This window comes from Cinclus cinclus, chromosome 15, assembly GCF_963662255.1.
Source record: "Cinclus cinclus chromosome 15, bCinCin1.1, whole genome shotgun sequence".
NCBI classification, from domain to species: domain Eukaryota; kingdom Metazoa; phylum Chordata; class Aves; order Passeriformes; family Cinclidae; genus Cinclus; species Cinclus cinclus.
In genome coordinates this window covers 9,106,942-9,123,587 of record NC_085060.1, presented here as the reverse complement: position 1 = coordinate 9,123,587, position 16,646 = coordinate 9,106,942, and the positions used below count along the sequence as shown (strand labels likewise).

Genomic DNA, 16,646 nt, shown 5'->3' with positions numbered 1-16,646 from the left:
GGCAGGATTCCTCCAGCACATCATTGCGCAAGGGGACACATCTCCGCAGCTCCAGCTGCCAAGTTTCACTGGGAGGCCACTAATACATACTTGCCCTCCAGAAGGTACTCAAAAATGGCTGTGGGGGTGGCAGCTGCTGCCTTCCAGGTGACAAGGGAACAGAAAGGGTAAATTCTCAATTCATCTTCTCTTTCACCACAGACCCTCAGGAGCAGACCCTTTGGTGAAGTTCTGGGGGAGGAATGGAACTCATCCAGTGTGCTGGCCTTTGGCTACAGTGGGCTGTGCAGCCTCACTGCTCTCCCCAGAGTCCAGAAGAGGAAAACCATCTGATTCTGGACACCAGGTTCTCCAGACCACTCCAGAAGTAGTGTTTTCCTCACTAATGCCAAGAGATACCATGCTAATGTTGGAAGCTGTTTGAGATAACTCATGAAATCCACAGTGATAAACAAGTTCCTCAGCATGCTACATCTGTCCCAGTCATTTTTGGGATGGGTTTTAGCTGTTGACACTTCTAGCTCCTGCCTAAAATAACTGTTTGCTGGGATACAGCCAGCTCCACTGTCAACCAGTCACACGGGTATAAGACATGCTGGTCCACTCAAGCATCCCCATGCTAGAGAAACCTCCATGGCCAGAGGGCTGGGCCACAGCATCTTCAGGAAATCCCAGAGCCAAGAGAACATCAACACACCTTGGTGAGCCTTCAGCAAAAGTGGCTCAGTCTCCTGCCTCTGCCTGTTCTGGTGCTGCAAATCTAGTGTTTTTAGGAACATTCCTTCTCCTTACAAAAGAATAAAATTAAATTAAAAAATGAAAGAGAGAGAGAAGGGGGAGAAGTTCAAAAGAATACCTAACTGACAGATAAAAACAGGTAACTTAAATAGTCTACTTCACCAGAGAGAAAACACCATGCTCTGTGACCCAGGGCTTTAGAGAGCAAAGCTGAGTGGCCAGCCACCACCCCAATTTGGACTGACATCAGTGACCATTTACCATGTACAAGATGTTCTCCTCCTCCCGTTCTGTCCACATTCTCTTTTAAATGTAAGGATTTTAATGAAATTATGAACAGATAGAAAGGCTCTCACCTGTGCTTTTTGATACGAATTGAGGGTTTATGCACTTTTTACTTTCTCCCCCAGTGCCAATCAATGACAGTGTATATCCCATCAATGTAAACAGCAATGGAAAAATGTGACAACTGAGGAGCAAGCATTTGACCTTAACTCCTCAGTTTATCAGTCTTTTTAAAGAAAAAACAGGTCCATCTTTGCTAATTTCCCCCTTAAAAGCTTCCTGAGCTGCTCTGTCAGCGATCCTGTCATCTGGAAGAAAGCAAGACATTAGTCAGGCTCATGCTTATTTAATAAAAACCTTGCATATGCAGGAGGGACTGAAAGTTGGTCTTTATTTAAAAAAAGCCTGCAAACTTAAGTATGATTCTGAAGTGCAAAACAGATCTGAGGACTTGCTCGATTTCCCCTGTGCTCCACCAGAGCTCATCTTAGCAATTAACCAGCTAATTATTCACAGCTTAGATCAGGGAGCCAAGCAGTCACCAAAGAAGTCCACAAGTATGCCCAGATCACCACGCAAAGGATAATTCATGTCTTGCTATTTCATAAGGAAATTGGGAGGCTTCAACTGATGTCAGCTCCAGGAAATGAGCCACAGGCAGATGATGCCGGAAGCAGGAGGCTTTATATTTAGTACTGAGTCACCCACTTTATTAAATTCAAAATACAAAAAAGGTGGGTGTGGAGAAGGGATATGTGGAAAAAAGTGAACAAGTTATTCTCTGGATATCATGAGCCATGGGGAGTCTATGATTGGATGTGTTGTTTGTTTTTTTTTAAGGGAGAAAGAAATAAAGACATTACCTGGAAACCCTTTCTGCATGTCCACTAGAAAAGCAGTTGCCAGATGATCTGCACTTCCCAGGGCAGAAGCCAGCACTGAAAGCACTGCAGGAGTCTGCAGTGCCTTTGGGATCTCTCCAGCCAGTCCTGCAGACTTGAGCAGGGCATCACCAGTTCTGAAGCACTTTCCCATCCTTTCTGCTAAATATTTGACCCAAAGTAGAAGCCACTGGAAGGAACTTGGAGTAGAGAATATTTTTAAGCCGTTTTTTCCACCTAACCAATCACAAAGTGCACCTTGCAACAATCACACCCCAAAGAAAACACTTCTGGTGATCACAGGAGCATCAGATGAAGTCTGATGGCTGTTACTGAAGCATGGGAAGAACAACTGCCCTAACACAGTAAAAACTGCACCCAGGCAGGGCTGACATCATCCAAAGGCCATCCAGTCCCTTTCCTTCTCCTCAGCATTTCAGTCCTCCCATCCTGGCTGGATGAGGGGTCAAATGGACATCAGCACAAGGAAGATGAGGCAGTGGGCAGAGGGCCACAGTGCCCCAGTTAGAACCAGCACAGCCACTACACAGACCAGGCCACTGGAGAAAGAGTGGCAATGGGTCTGATAGGAGGGTCTTGGAGGCACAAAAAATTTCATCTTTCATCTCAGCTGCCAGCTCTGTCCATCACCCCAATCTCCTTGACATGACTTAGGCAATCCTCTGCTCTCTTGGAGAACATGCTCTAGGTGCCTATCCACCTTCAGTCACTACTCAAGGAAATAGTATTTTATACTAGAACTGCACTACTGCAGAACACAAGTGACTGTTCACACAATACTTCTGAACAGGGAAACCATTCTGATCCATTTTTGGCAACATTCAGTTTAGACACATCTACAATTGAGCAGTATACAGCATTCATGTGGACTGCATCCTCATGGATTGTATTAATATGGAAAAGCTGCAATTTAATAGGAATGCAGTTCTTTGAACTAAGGTCTTTTGGCATAAAAGAAAGTTTTAAGAAGCACCAAAAAAACAATCATAATGCAAATGGTTGCACAATGCAAATTACAGGAGTACAGATTTGTTTAGAAGAGGTTCATATTTTCATACAAGTCTGTCATAAGCCTTTTAACTTTCTATCAGTGATAAATACTTTACAGCCTGAGCAGCAGCAACACCTTTACAAAGCTTTCAGCTACTTAAGCCAGATTTCACCCCTGAGAAGACTCTCTTTCTAAATACTAAAACATAAATACTGCTACCAAAGTCAAGCACTGCACCCCATTTCCATTTAAAAAAAAGCCAACTGAAAATAAGAGCTCTCTCTAATGCTAAACACCAACAGGGACTTACCCACAGGAGCACCGTATTAGATTACTAATAAAATAGGTACAATCTTCAAAATAAAATTACAACAGTAAAAAATATGTGGAAAATTATTGAAAAATAGGTCCCTGGACTGTAGCAAGACTGGCAATTATGCAGAACCAGAGGTCAGGAACTGCTTAATACCTCCCACATGTATGCATGAAGAGATTACACCTCTGCAGTCACAGCCTGCTCTGGCCATCAAATGGACATTTGGCCAACTGTTGACCACTGTGCAGACCAGTTGCTGCACCCACTCCTGGCCAGTGGGAGGCTGTGGGAGATTGCCACTGGGTGGCCCCTCAGTCCCACATGACCCATCTACATCTGCAGGTGAGCTCCCACTATCAGAAAGGTTTCAGGTACTGACCAGCCTGGGCAGCACACACACCCAGCCCAGCCAGGGAGGATCTCCAGAAGGGGACTTGTATCTCATCTGCACATCCTGCCAGAGGCACGTGGCTCATCATATTGTGCAAGGGGGCCTACAAGTTCATCTCTGTTGACCTAGCCCAAAATCTCATCTCAAGGGATGTTGAAGCTTTTTCTGGTATTTAGCTCATGCACTTATTGGCTTCTTTCCAACTGCTCTTTTTATCTCAGACCCCAACAGAAAGTCTCCTGTAGGACAGACCCTCTGCACAGGGTAATTCCAGGGGCACCCACAACTACTGCTCTCTTTTCAAATATGTAGAAAGGTGGGGTAGAGTTGGATTACCACTCACATACACTCTGTAAATTGTCACCCATAGCCTTCAGGTCCCTAGAGCACAATCTTCACCACACAGCTCATTACACTGTTAATCAGTGAGCTATCTCACATTTTCCAGACCATAAAAAACAGCTACTAGTAGCAGACTGATCTCTGTGCTGTGAAGCCAGTCTTTGCTTTGACATCAGATCTCTTATATTCTCTAGTCTGCTGTTGCTGCTGAGTTTAATGCTTTATGAATTAGTATTAAAAAAACCCTTAGCCTAGAAGTTAACAAAACAATACCAAAAACCAAATATCCACAGATGCTACATAATGCCAAACAAGGCATGGTATTTGATAGAAGGCATGAAGTGACTTTGGAGCTCAGGCAGAAGAGGCAGATAGCTGGGAGTAATGACACCACTAGGTTCAACTTGGATTACACCAAAGAGGTCCAAATGCTGAGCAAGAATATCAGCCATAAGTGTTACATGTGAAAGTGCAATGCTTTGCTAAGTGCCAAGTTGATATCAAACCAATGCACACAGCTTTAATTGCTAAAGTGAATTATTGATTGGTACTGGTTGTAAAGGCTCTTGTGTAACAGCGAGTTTCAAGGACTGTACACAGCAGAATCTTGCTCCATTTCATGATTTTCAAAACTTTTTATACAGACCTTCAGAACACAGGGAGCAAAGGGACCAACTAAAACAACTCTATGTAACCCAGAAAAAGTGTACATACTACTTAGAGAAAGGGGAGGAAGGGGAGAGAGGAATAAAAGTTGCTGCTGCTAGTGTTGGATCTAGCTAATGTAGGTTGGGCACTACCATTACCATCTGTCAGCACAGCTACAATAACTACCAAGAGCTTCTTAGATGGGCAGAAATAATGTCAGTTTTTCAAGTTTTCTGCAAGAAGTCTGACTATGCTGCCTTTGCTTGAGCATTTGGTTTATATAATGCAGTGGCAAGAGCCCAGCTGGAAATCAGATCAACTAGAACATTACAAAGGGATGGGCAAAAGAAGGGCAGGGGCAGGATTGCACAGGAACCTCCCATCCTTGTCCCCAAGGAAAACTTAGTCCCAGCCTCAGACAAATAGTGCAGAAAGGAACAGGTTAAAGTTTAGCTCAGACATTAAGGCTGTTAATTCAAAATATTTTCAGTCTTCAAAAGGCCTGGTTTCCCCTCTCTCCTTATGGGAAGGTGAATTCTATCATAGTGAGGATTCAGAAACTTGCTTATTAGTACCAGCGGCACTGAGAAACATGAATGCTTTTGTAAATATATTTCCATTTGTTCTCTCCTGACCTTCAGAATGCTGCTATCTCAGAAACAATTCTTAAAAGCAAGGGCCAACTCTCCCCCTGAATGCCTGCCCAATACCAATCAAAACAGGATAACTTTACATACACCCACAACACCCTATGTATTCCCTAAAATAAAGTCCTCACAATCCATTCTTGGAGGCAAAACATTTTGTGCAAAATTCAGGAAAAAACACCTTAATTGCAATATTGTTTTAAAACTCACTTCCTTTATTTCTGTGAGCAGCTGGAGACAAGCACCTCGCTGTATGCTGGGTCAAGGAAATGTTTAACTACAGCATTTATAGCAGAATATATATGTGTATATATCACCACAGCACTGCAGCTGCTCAACAGTTATAGCAGAAGGCAAACACTGGTTTAGCCCAAGGAAAACAGGGATGGGCTGGAATATCAGCCTGCTCACTAACATCTTGCTGCAGAGGCTCCAAGGCAGGAGAGCATCCAAGCCAGTCCCTGGGACAAGACTCAGCATCCTGGAATCTCAAAACCACAGCCCTGTTCCAAACCCAAACAACACTCCAGGAACCCTCCCTGGCTGATTAGCAGGAAGGAGCACAAGATTGCGATGGTAGCATAAACAAGGACCCAGAATTTATGATCTTTCAGACCCAGAAATGATCTTTCAGCTGAAGCACTGCTTCACAAAATATGAATGCCAATTACAGGGATGGGTAGCTTGAATTCAAGTTTCCACTTGGTTAGCACTGTATTGGACAGACTGAGAACTTTGGTGCTTGCCCAGCAGTTTCCCCTGCTGAGAGGGGCTGCACTGAGATGTTCCATGAAAACAGGGACAGAGACTGTGAAAACCCACAGGACCTCCTCCAGCTCCTGATCTTCCCAGCAGGCCAGAGGCAAAGGCAACAAGTTCAGTCCTATAGCTTGTGAAAGCAGAGTAAGACATTCTTCTACCTTGCAGTAGAGAAGAGAGAGAGGGAGAGGCAGATCAGCAACCCTACTTCCCTGTTATTTTGAGCAGAATCCATGGAGCAGAAGTCCTGGTACATGGACATCTGCTACCAGGACTGGGACAGTACCAGCAACATCACTGACACAAAGATCAATACAAACATCAGAATACCCCAAATCTGATCAAAAAAGGTACTTTGAGGGAATGAGCGCATAGAAAAAAAACAGGACTTTGGCTACAGTTTTCAGATAATACAACAGGAAAGGAAGAACACTGAAATTGCACACAGGTGACTGTGCAAACTTGTTTCAGGAATAACCCACTGCACATCATCTTCCATCTAATCTAGACAGGATATAAGCTTCTGTTATCCAAGGTCTTCAGTCTTAATTTCAAACATCTTGTGCATTCAGCTCTGGAGAGCCTCTAATTTAATCACTAATACATTGGCAAAAAATAAGCCACATAGATATAATGCAGAATCACATGCCTACCTATTTGCTTTCTAGTATAGAAATATTTTTCATGTGTCAACCTTCAGGGGTAAAAAAGCAAGAGAAAAACAAAGGGGATTTTTCTAAAGCTTCTTTTTCCACCACCTCAAAGAGACAACTATTTCAGTAGCATTCCAAGAGGATGTCTCCAGAACTCTGCAATCAGTTTTTTCTATTTTCCCCCTACCAAGACAGTCCCCGTCATTTGGACACAAGGCTGGAGAAGCAGTCCTAGCACAAAAAATTCCAGTAGAAGCTACACCAACAGGACATAGGCCAGGACAGGATTACCTACAGGATGTCTCTGAGCCACAGCCCCATTCTGCAGCTGGTATGGGAAACATTGATACATGCCAGCAGCATTTCTGATGTTACTCAGTCTCTCATCTACCAGATTATCAGATCTTCTCCTTTATGCTTTTCCTCAAGCTGGTGTTTTGCAGATTTTTCCTTGTCTTGAACTGACCCTGCAGTGGCCAGCAACTCACTTTGCCTTGTGCAAGTTCCTGTGTATATACAATTTTTTTAAAAGCAGCCTGGCTAGCATATTTTCAAGAAAAATTTAATTTCCTCTAGCCAAAAAAAAAAAAAAAAAAAAAACCAAAAAAACTGTAGTAAAGACTGAACTGTAGGAATCAGTTTTTCCACTTTAAGAATTTCAGATATTAATAAATAGCCCCTTGACTCGCAGAGTAAAAAACTGAGACAAAGACTGAAAGCACATCCCTAGGCTTTGGGAGAAATAAAATCCTTCTAGTGTCCTTCTACAGACAGTTTCATGACTGTTTACAAAGGTTTTATGAGACAATACAATATTTCACATTTTTAAGGTTTTTTACAGTCTACTCTAGAATAGAATTACCAGAAACAGAACAGACCAAGGCAGAGTCTACAAAAACTGAAGAGAAGGCAGCATTTGCTCTGATTACAGAGAGACCTTTGATCACCAAGGTCACGTAAACCAGAGCACGCCAGTCATTAACAGCCATGGAACACACTGGGCAGCCTCCCTGCCCTCCTCCCATCACACTCCCCTGCTCATTTACCCCCACCCCTGCCCTAAACAACCATAAAGGCTGTGGCTAAGCTGGAGGAATTGCCAGGCAACACCACCTGCTTCCAGATCCTGGCTCAGCTGCATCCTGCCCTTCCCCACAGAGCAGCCAGAACCTGCCAGCAGCATTTCCTACCACCCAGTAAAAGAACTCCCTGCCTCACCAAGCATGGCCAAGGACAGTGGAAAACAAATGGAACAACACAAGAAGTCAACACTTGAGGTTCATGAGGCAGAGAACAGATGCTCAGGTCAAGGAGACACTCAGATCTTCCCTCTGCTATCCCATGGCCAACCACTCAGACTTGCCTTAGAAGCTTGGGTTTTCCAAGAGGCAGTGGGGGGGGTGAGATCACTACACCAGATACCAGTCAGCCTCTTGGCCTCAATGTTTTTTCTGTTTTATACAAAGAGGGAGGAGTGTGCAGCTCAGGTCTGGACAGACAGGACTGAGCTGGAGGCTGTGGGGCAGTCTCCTGGCCACTGGACATCCCTGCTGCACCTGAGCTGAGACATTAATCTTAAAGTGGCAGCCTAATACATAGGCTGTGGACTAGAGTTTTCAGTTGTTTCAGGCCCTTCAAGAAGCACAGTTAAACTCTGATCAACATCTATGATAACTACATGGCTGGCAATCAGACATCTGGCTCTACACCTTTCCATCAGTGGTCACCTTAGCACTTTTGGATTAATTAGCAGCAAACTGATTTTTTTTTTGAGGCATTTTATAGCTGAAGGGCTTCCTGTGGCTGCCAATACCCCAGAAACCAAGACATAGATGTGTTGTGTACAGTTTTCAGACTGATGAAAAGGAAGACTATTTTTAATCTGAGCCTACGTAGGGTGGGGCTCAGTCTCCAACCAGGCCAAAAAGCCACTATAATCCAAAAGACCAATGCCTGGCAATCTTTGCTTGCAGGCTGATGTCTGTTCTATTTTGGGGATGGGAGGAATTTAGAATAAAAAGATATATAAATTAAAAACAAAGGAGGCTATGAAAAGTGAATAGAGGGAAGGGCCAGACTTATCCTGTGTATTTTGGTCTAAAGAACAGGGCTCTAAAAGAACACAAATCAGAATTACTCTATTTTCTATTTCCCACAGTAGTTTATAATTTATAACATGGGCTGAGGAGTGTACAACCCCAGAGGAGGAAAAGCCAATCCATGGCTCCTTGCACAGCTGAGACCCTTGGGAGGACAAGGCAGGAAAACAGTCACCAGCCACAGACATACCACAGGATCCCATACAAGGTTTCCTATCTCAGACACCAGTACATCAGCTGTTGGGACACCTCACTGTTTTGTGCAGTTGGGACCACAAAAAAAGGCAAAGCAGAGGATTGGAAAAGAAGGCAAGTTTTGGTTATTTAGGGCTTATGGCAAACAGACAACCAACCCACTAAAAGCAGAGATTTTTTTTTTTGTACTCTCAGCACCTAAATGAATCCAAGATCACAGGGACTTCAGACATAACATACCACTAGGTTTTATTTGTTACAGATCCTATCTTAACTTGGCATTCAAGCCAACTCAACACAGCCATTTACTTTGCCACATTAGCGCCACAGTTCCTTGCAATGCACAGGTTATTTGTTTAAAAGCAGATACAGATAGCCTCTCTGTCTTCATTTGCCCCTTTACCACCCATCCATAAACTGTGAAACACATGCATAGGCATCAGCATCTTTACAGCTCCTTCTTCACCTGGCCAAGGCTGGACCATTAACCCAACTACACAAGTCTGCAAATACTTCTCCTGGCTGAATGCAGAGAGGGCGGGATGGTACACTGGCATAAGTGGAAGACCAATAATGATGAACCTCAAGCACTTCTATCACTTTGGTCACAGACTTCTTTAGAAAAAAAAGCCAACATCTGAGCAACATCATGAAGTTTAACCCAAACATATAAGCCTAGCACGAACACCTCAACACATGATCATCAACTTCACTTCATCCTTCCTTGCTCTACACAGAAGTGACCTCATCAACTACCTCCTCTCACAGACATCACTAAGGGCAGCATGTGATGAGGAAACAGTGAATGAGACAGTTAAGTCTATTGTCAGGTTTAAAAAGAAAAAAACAAAAAAAGCTTACTTCAAACATCAGTAATTAGGCCTCCCGAAGAGACACTACACTTTATCTTCTCTTGAAGATCACAGTAATAGTCTCTCTTCCCAGCTATTCAGTGGGGGCTCCCAGCAGCATCTGTGAGCTGTCACTCTTTCTACAGGAACAAAAAAACTACTGAAGCGGCAGGAAAAACAGCTGTAAGCATTTCAGAGAAGGAAATGAGACAGGGAGACTTGTTAGAAGCATATGGCCCATACAGATTGACATGAGCAATCCGCAGCAGCCCTAACCAGAGCTTCCCATTTCAGACAGTGATCCTGCTCCCCACATCCTCAGACATGTCAAATCAATCATTATTTTATTTCTTCCATACTAACTCCCAAATGTTTGTAGTGCACAGGCCACCACAGCCCTTGGGGACAGCCTGGATATTGCGGAAGGAGTTAATCTGCCCCCAGGAATGTGTGCATTGCCCAGCAGCACAGGGTGTTGGAGAGTGCAGACCAGCCAGCACAGGGGGACACAAGGAAGGGGACCTAAGGCAAGCAGCCCACCTGCCAAGGATGCTGCATTTCATGGGCAGGGTCACCCTCACGGCTCAGCTGCTGAAAGGTAGAGACAAACTAACAGGAATCAGCTGGCAAAACAAACAGAAGGGAAAGAACGACTGCGGATAGCTCCATCTCTGCTAGCATGGAAGCCCCCTTTTCATCATCATGGCACTCACAAACTCAGTACAAAACTAGCCTTAAGTAGCCCAGGCATGAACCCCAAACCCAGAAAGGAAACGCTAGCTGTTAGAGGAGCACATGTGATATATAATTCTTCCAAGCAGGCCAGACAAGACTTGCTTATCATCTTTGGCATTTTAAATCTATTAACAAAAAAACCCAACATATTATAGATTCCCAGGAGACCAGTAGATGCCACAGTAACTGAGTGGACTGGCTGGCCACCACAGCTCAGCACCCTGCCCAGGGAAGTCCACACCCTTAATGGGAACAGAACTGCTGGAAGAAGGTAGAGCAGCCAAGCAAACAATCCTGATGCCAGGGCAGCTGCTGGTCAGCACTGATGTCAGTCGTGGTCAGCACTGATGTCAGATGTGCCCACCACAGGGAAGAGCTCAATCACCTCCAACGCCGTCACCACCACCAGATCAAACTGCAAGGCACTAGCAGAGCACAGATGTGCATGTTTTCTCCTCCCACCCCACACTCCAGCCCTATTAGGTGGGGACTTCTGTCTTCAACTCCATCAAATAATCACATTTCTTTGTTTAGCTGGTAGAGGTTGCTCTTTACATGGCTGTCAAGATCACACAGGAACACACCAACCACCTGAAGTCTCAAACACAGCACCTGCTGCCCCAACTGGGCTCTGCAGCCACAAACATATAACTCCCATTTTTTGGCTACAATCAAATCATCTCTTCAATGAACAGTTAAAAGAGTGGGCCTCCATCACCCTCCCCAGGCAGCACGTCCCCCGTGTCACAGCACACCCACCCCAGGTGTGCCAGTGCCATTAGATGGGGTGGACTGGGGGCTGCAGCACAGCAGGATGAGGAAGGAGGATTTCTGACAGCCAGGATCCCCTGTCCCCATGCTGATGGCACAGCGTGGCAATGCCACCCAGGTAAAGCAGAGGAAATCTACACCTTCAGCCCTTCACTTGGGAAGTATTTGCACAAAACAGAAGACTTTTCACAGACCATTCTGCAGTGCTCCAAGTGGATCTCACAACACATCGAAAGGTGCTATCCAAGACTCCACTTCAGAGAAACTTGACCTAGAAGCAGGAAGAATATCCAGGGCAGGAAACACTAGCAAGAACAGGACAGGCTTGACCCATCACCTATAACTTCAACATTGAAGAGCACAAAGCAGGCAGTTACTAAGACTGAAGCTGAGCTAATGCTGCTGTGTCTAAACACTACCCACCTCATATTTACTCCCTGCATGGACTACACCAGAGATACCTATTTTTAATTCACTAAATCCAAGAAAGACAGTACACCCACAGGCACACCCAAACCCCTGTGTACAGAGCAGGGGACACAACAGTAGTTCATTCATGACCAGCAGTCACACAGGCTGAAAGTGATTACAACAGCCCAGTCACTGTCAGCTGAGCTGCTGCTGCTCAGAGGACCTCCAGGATGCCCCCTGAGCATTATTTCTCCCAGCCATAGCACCCAGGGCCCAGATGTTGGTCCATTACCCAATTACCTCAAGCTTTCACACCTCCCACCTACTTACCCTGCAGCAGCAAGAGTAGAAGGGTTAGAAAAAAGCTTTAATGGTGCAAGAAGGAACAGCTGATGCTGCGTAAGAGTCTGAGCAACTCTCTGGGAGGGTCACAGGGGAAACAGTCCTTTCATGCCCTCCCCTACCAGCAGTACTGCAGGCAGAGCTCTGCCAAGACATTACCCACCACAAACACAACCACTGCTGCTTGTGCAATAATCCAACTCCCAAAGTGCCAATAGGAATGTATGCGCAAAGATGTCAACAGATGCCTATCAAAAGGCTTGGGAGCCACCGATAGGTGATGTTGTGACATTTGTTACAGTAACCCAACAGATACTGGTTTAATTCAAACTTGCATCACCCTCATTACAAGAGCTGGTCTCAGTTTTGCAACATGCTTGGAAAGAAAAGATATTCAGGAATGTTTTGCTTTGTGTATACATTAAGGCTATTTGATAAACTTTTAAAATTCAGTATCTACCTTTCACACATCTGCTGGTAGGGGTTTCTGGATTCACGTTCGGGTTTTTTTATGTAATCAGCAACTCTAATTATTTCATGAGCTCAGCATCCAAGAAGATACACAGATTACTAAATGCACACTAGTATTTAGTCCAAAAAGTGCTGAGCATGCAAAAACCAGTAAATTGGTTGATAAATATTAACATATCATGTCGCGGCTATTCCAAATTTGACAAGAAACTTAAAAGAAAGTTAAAGATTAATATATGTTATTGCACCAGGCAGGTTGATAGCTTGTCAGTCACATGTTTAAACAGCTGGCCTGGAGAGATGAGAATCCGTTTTTTATGCTGAATTACTGCTCTAATATATGTGGAGGCAGAGTAATATTCAAAGCCTGAACAAAACAGCAACTAAACCATGTTTCTTTTGCTGCTTAGTGTTACCTGGTGGTACACAGATAAAAACCAACCAGCAGCCCCATAAATTTCATCTGTCCAACCTCCTACAAACTGCACAGCAACACTGTAGCAGCTGGCATCTCCATCCTTCCTTTCCCACCTTTGCTTCCCACACTCTTTGTGGTCAGAAGTACCACAATATCCCTGCACAGGGTTAAATTGCCTCCCGATGCAGCAGGTCAAGAGCTGCCCTTGTGAACACCATTAGAGAGCCAGGACTGTCCTTTGCAGGGAGCTGATGGATCTGTACAAAACCTGTGCTGGAATAATACAAGCAGGCTTGATGCTGCTTTTCCATCACCTCCTCTGCCACAGGCAATTCATGTGCAAGAAAATCAAGCTAACAGGCCTGTATCTAAAGAGGGACAAAAGTCCCCAGAGAATTCCAATCCACATCTCTCAGTTCTATGAAGCAAAGAGATGCAAAACATGATAACTTAGAAAACCTAACAAACCCCAACCACAAACAAGAAATACCTCATACTGATACAACGCAGAACTTATTTGGTCTTTGTCTCTGCTGAAAACACTGCCCCTTTCTGTTTCACCATCTATTATTTAATGCTGTGTAAAATAGATTACCAAGAACATTATCTGTGTGTTGGGACACGTCACCAAATAAATTACCACTACTTAAAATATCACTACCAAGACAACCTCAGGTGTGAAATGAGCTACTGATCGCATCATCTCATTAGATAAGGAAGTGGGTTACAGTACCTATGATGGGCACACCCTCCCTAAACTCACTGCCAATCACGTAAAAGAAAAGTACTTATCTTCTCCCGATGCACTATGTTATACATTGTCAAAAATGCAACTGCCATACTGAAGCTCCAAGTGGAGCACTTGCAGTTTTACTACACAAAAAGTGCAGATAAAGTGGTTCACAAGCCACACAGATCACTTAAGCACAGCTTAAGCACAACTCCTGAATTAACTGTCCCTAACATCCCTCCCAATCAATCACTGAGCAGCACTCTCCTTTGCTTCCCTAAAGTCAGAACTGTTGTATTTCCACTTCTTCAAAGCCATTCATTGCACTAGAAAGCCAAGTAAACACAGGAAAGAGTTACTAGAAGATCCCGCATGAGCGGATTCTGCACGAACTCATTTAACAAGGCTGCAATTCCTTCACTTACCATCTTAATCTCACAACAATTGAAACCCTGAGCAGAGAAGTCAGTAAGGGAGCCCCAGGGGAAGGGCTACCACTGCATGTATCCAAATACCTAATGAAGTCATCAGAGCCCCTTCCACTATAATGCTCATCTAGCCAAAACCAGTAAATGGGTTTCTGGAGTTAGGGGCATTCTTAATCTGGGGAGATGTTTGCATATTTTACAGGAGGGGAAACTTCATCAAATTAACTTTGATAAGAGAACAAAGACCCTGATTAAACACAATTCTTTATATCTAGCACTGAGTAACTGAGTTTAATAATCATATTATGATCTCTTAACTCAGACAAAGAATGAGTAATTCACCTTTCACAAGCAAAAAATTCCTTCAGAGGAGCTTGGTTACAACCAAGCAACATCCTCAAATTGTTAAACCGTTGGCAAGATCAACAGGCTATGATAACAACAGCGCCTGGAAAAGGTTTCATTTAACAAATTATTTCTTTTTTTTTTTTTTTAAGATTTATTTAGATGCCAACAAACAGATAAGGACTTTTAAGTCTCTGTGTATGCACACACCCTACATAAGGCAATCAAACACCCCCAGGGCAGAATCAGCTGCAGAATATTGCACTCAGGGGACTTGCCTTGTGTCCACTAATCCCCCTGAATCACTGCTCTCCACTCACAAACTACCAAAAGCTCCTCTTTGCACGAGATTTCTTTTCAAAACAGATTGAATTTCTATACATCATTATGCACAGCACTAGCACATGCTGATCCCGGTAACTATTCCCTCTTTATATCCAGGTTCCAGCTGTTGTCTTTAAAGTTACTCTGAACAAGCCTCCCAGCATTAAGGAGTTTTGCTTCTCAGGTTACCAGGCTCACTGGAGAAGTCACAAGTGTTACTGGCTGAACAATGGCTCCAAGTTGTCATGCAAAAGCAATTTACTTGAGATATCTATTATCTTTTATAGTGGCTTCTACAGATTGACCAAAAAACAGGAAGCCCAGCTCTCACATTCCAATGGAATTGTGTAACAGCAATAACAACCTCAAAGGCTGATTCAACGGCATTTGCTCAGATCTATACCAGCAGCTCTCCTGAAAAGAAATCAGTGAGTCCAAGTGATGCCCTGCCTGAAGACACTGATGCTTCTACTGAGCAGGCATATGCAGCCTGTCCCAAGGAAGCATTTACTGGAGGTAGGTTCCCATCCACGTTTCACCACTATTTCTACTTAGAAAAACTTACAACTGGAGCACAGTCATGCCTGGAGAGCTGTTAACTCTGTGAGCACTGGGACTTGATGTTATACATTACAACACTTCCAGCCAGCCTTAGGGTGCCCCAGCAAAGGAAAGTTTGAAGTTTTAAGTCCTGAAAATTTCCCCGCTCTTCTCTTTCACTTCCCAGGCTCCCAACAAGAAGCCATTGTTAGGGGGAGTAGGGTGACACTTCCTCTCCCAGTCCAAATTAGAGATGTATAAAAATAAACCCACACAGCTGTCCCACGACTTCACTTTATTTCACCCCGCTTCAATCAGATGAGAAGTCGTTCCCATCTCCTCACACTCTGCTTTAGGGATACTGCCCTGCACAAAAGATAAAAGCGAAATACAAACCGAACCCCTCTTCACTGCAGCTCTGCGGGAACCCGCAGCGGGAAGCGGCACCTCCCCGCCTCTCGGCCGGGTTCTGCTCCTACCAACTCGCACAAAGCCCCGAGTCTGCCGCAGCCCGGGCTCCATCCCAGCGCCGAGCCCCGGCAGCGGGCAGCGCATCCCGTGGGCCGGGCCCGCCCGGCTCAGCCCGGGGGTGAAGTTTTCCAGGGGGATGATTCAGACAAGTGCCTTTTCATCGCCGCGGGGAGCAGGGATCGGCGGCAGGAGCGCGCCCCGAGGACACGTCCCCGCGTCCCGCCCGCACCGACGCGCTCCGGGCTCCGCTCCCGCCCCGGCTCCGCGCCCGCCCCGCCGCCACATTGCCCCGGGACCCGCCGGGGACGCGCCTGGTCCGGCAGCGAGGGCCGGGCCGGGCCCGGCGGAGTCCCCGGGGCCGCTCGGTGCCCCGCCGCTGCCAGCGCCGCCGCCGCGGGCGGGATGCTCCGCACGAGCTGGCGCAGGTCCAGCGGCGAGGCGAGCGCCCGCAACTTTCGGCGAGTTGTAGCCGCGCCGGAGGAGCCCCGGGAACACTCACCGCCCGTTCCGTTCCGTGCCGTGCCGCGCCGCTCCGAGCCGTCCCGCCACGCCAGCCCCGCCCGCTGCCCGCGCTCGGCGCGCCCCGGCCCCGCCGCCCCGGCCCCATTGGGCCGCCCGCCCGCACATCACGGTGCCCCGCGCTGCGAGTGGGCGGCCGCCGAGTCACTCAGGGCAGGGCAGAGCTCAGCCTCCAGCTAGGGCACGCCCCGTCCTCATCGCCGCCGCCGTCGGGCTGCTCTGCCGTGCCTTGCCCCGCTGTTCCCTACCTTCGTTGCTCTTGTCCTGCATGTGTTCATCCCCGTGCCCTGCGTGTATCCCCAGTCCCGCGCATGCCTCACTCCT

General features: G+C 45.8%; 1 protein-coding gene across 2 annotated transcripts in view; it reads right to left on the bottom strand.

The window, feature by feature from the left end:
* The window catches only part of PLS3 (plastin 3), a 49,730-nt gene extending 33,411 nt beyond the window's left edge, over positions 1 to 16,319 (bottom strand). For both annotated transcript variants that reach the window (XM_062503201.1, XM_062503200.1), the window contains exon 1: positions 16,303 to 16,319. The gene's annotated coding sequence lies outside the window, so the exon portion shown is untranslated. The remainder of the gene's footprint in view (positions 1 to 16,302) is intronic.
* Positions 16,320 to 16,646: the final 327 nt, after the last annotated feature.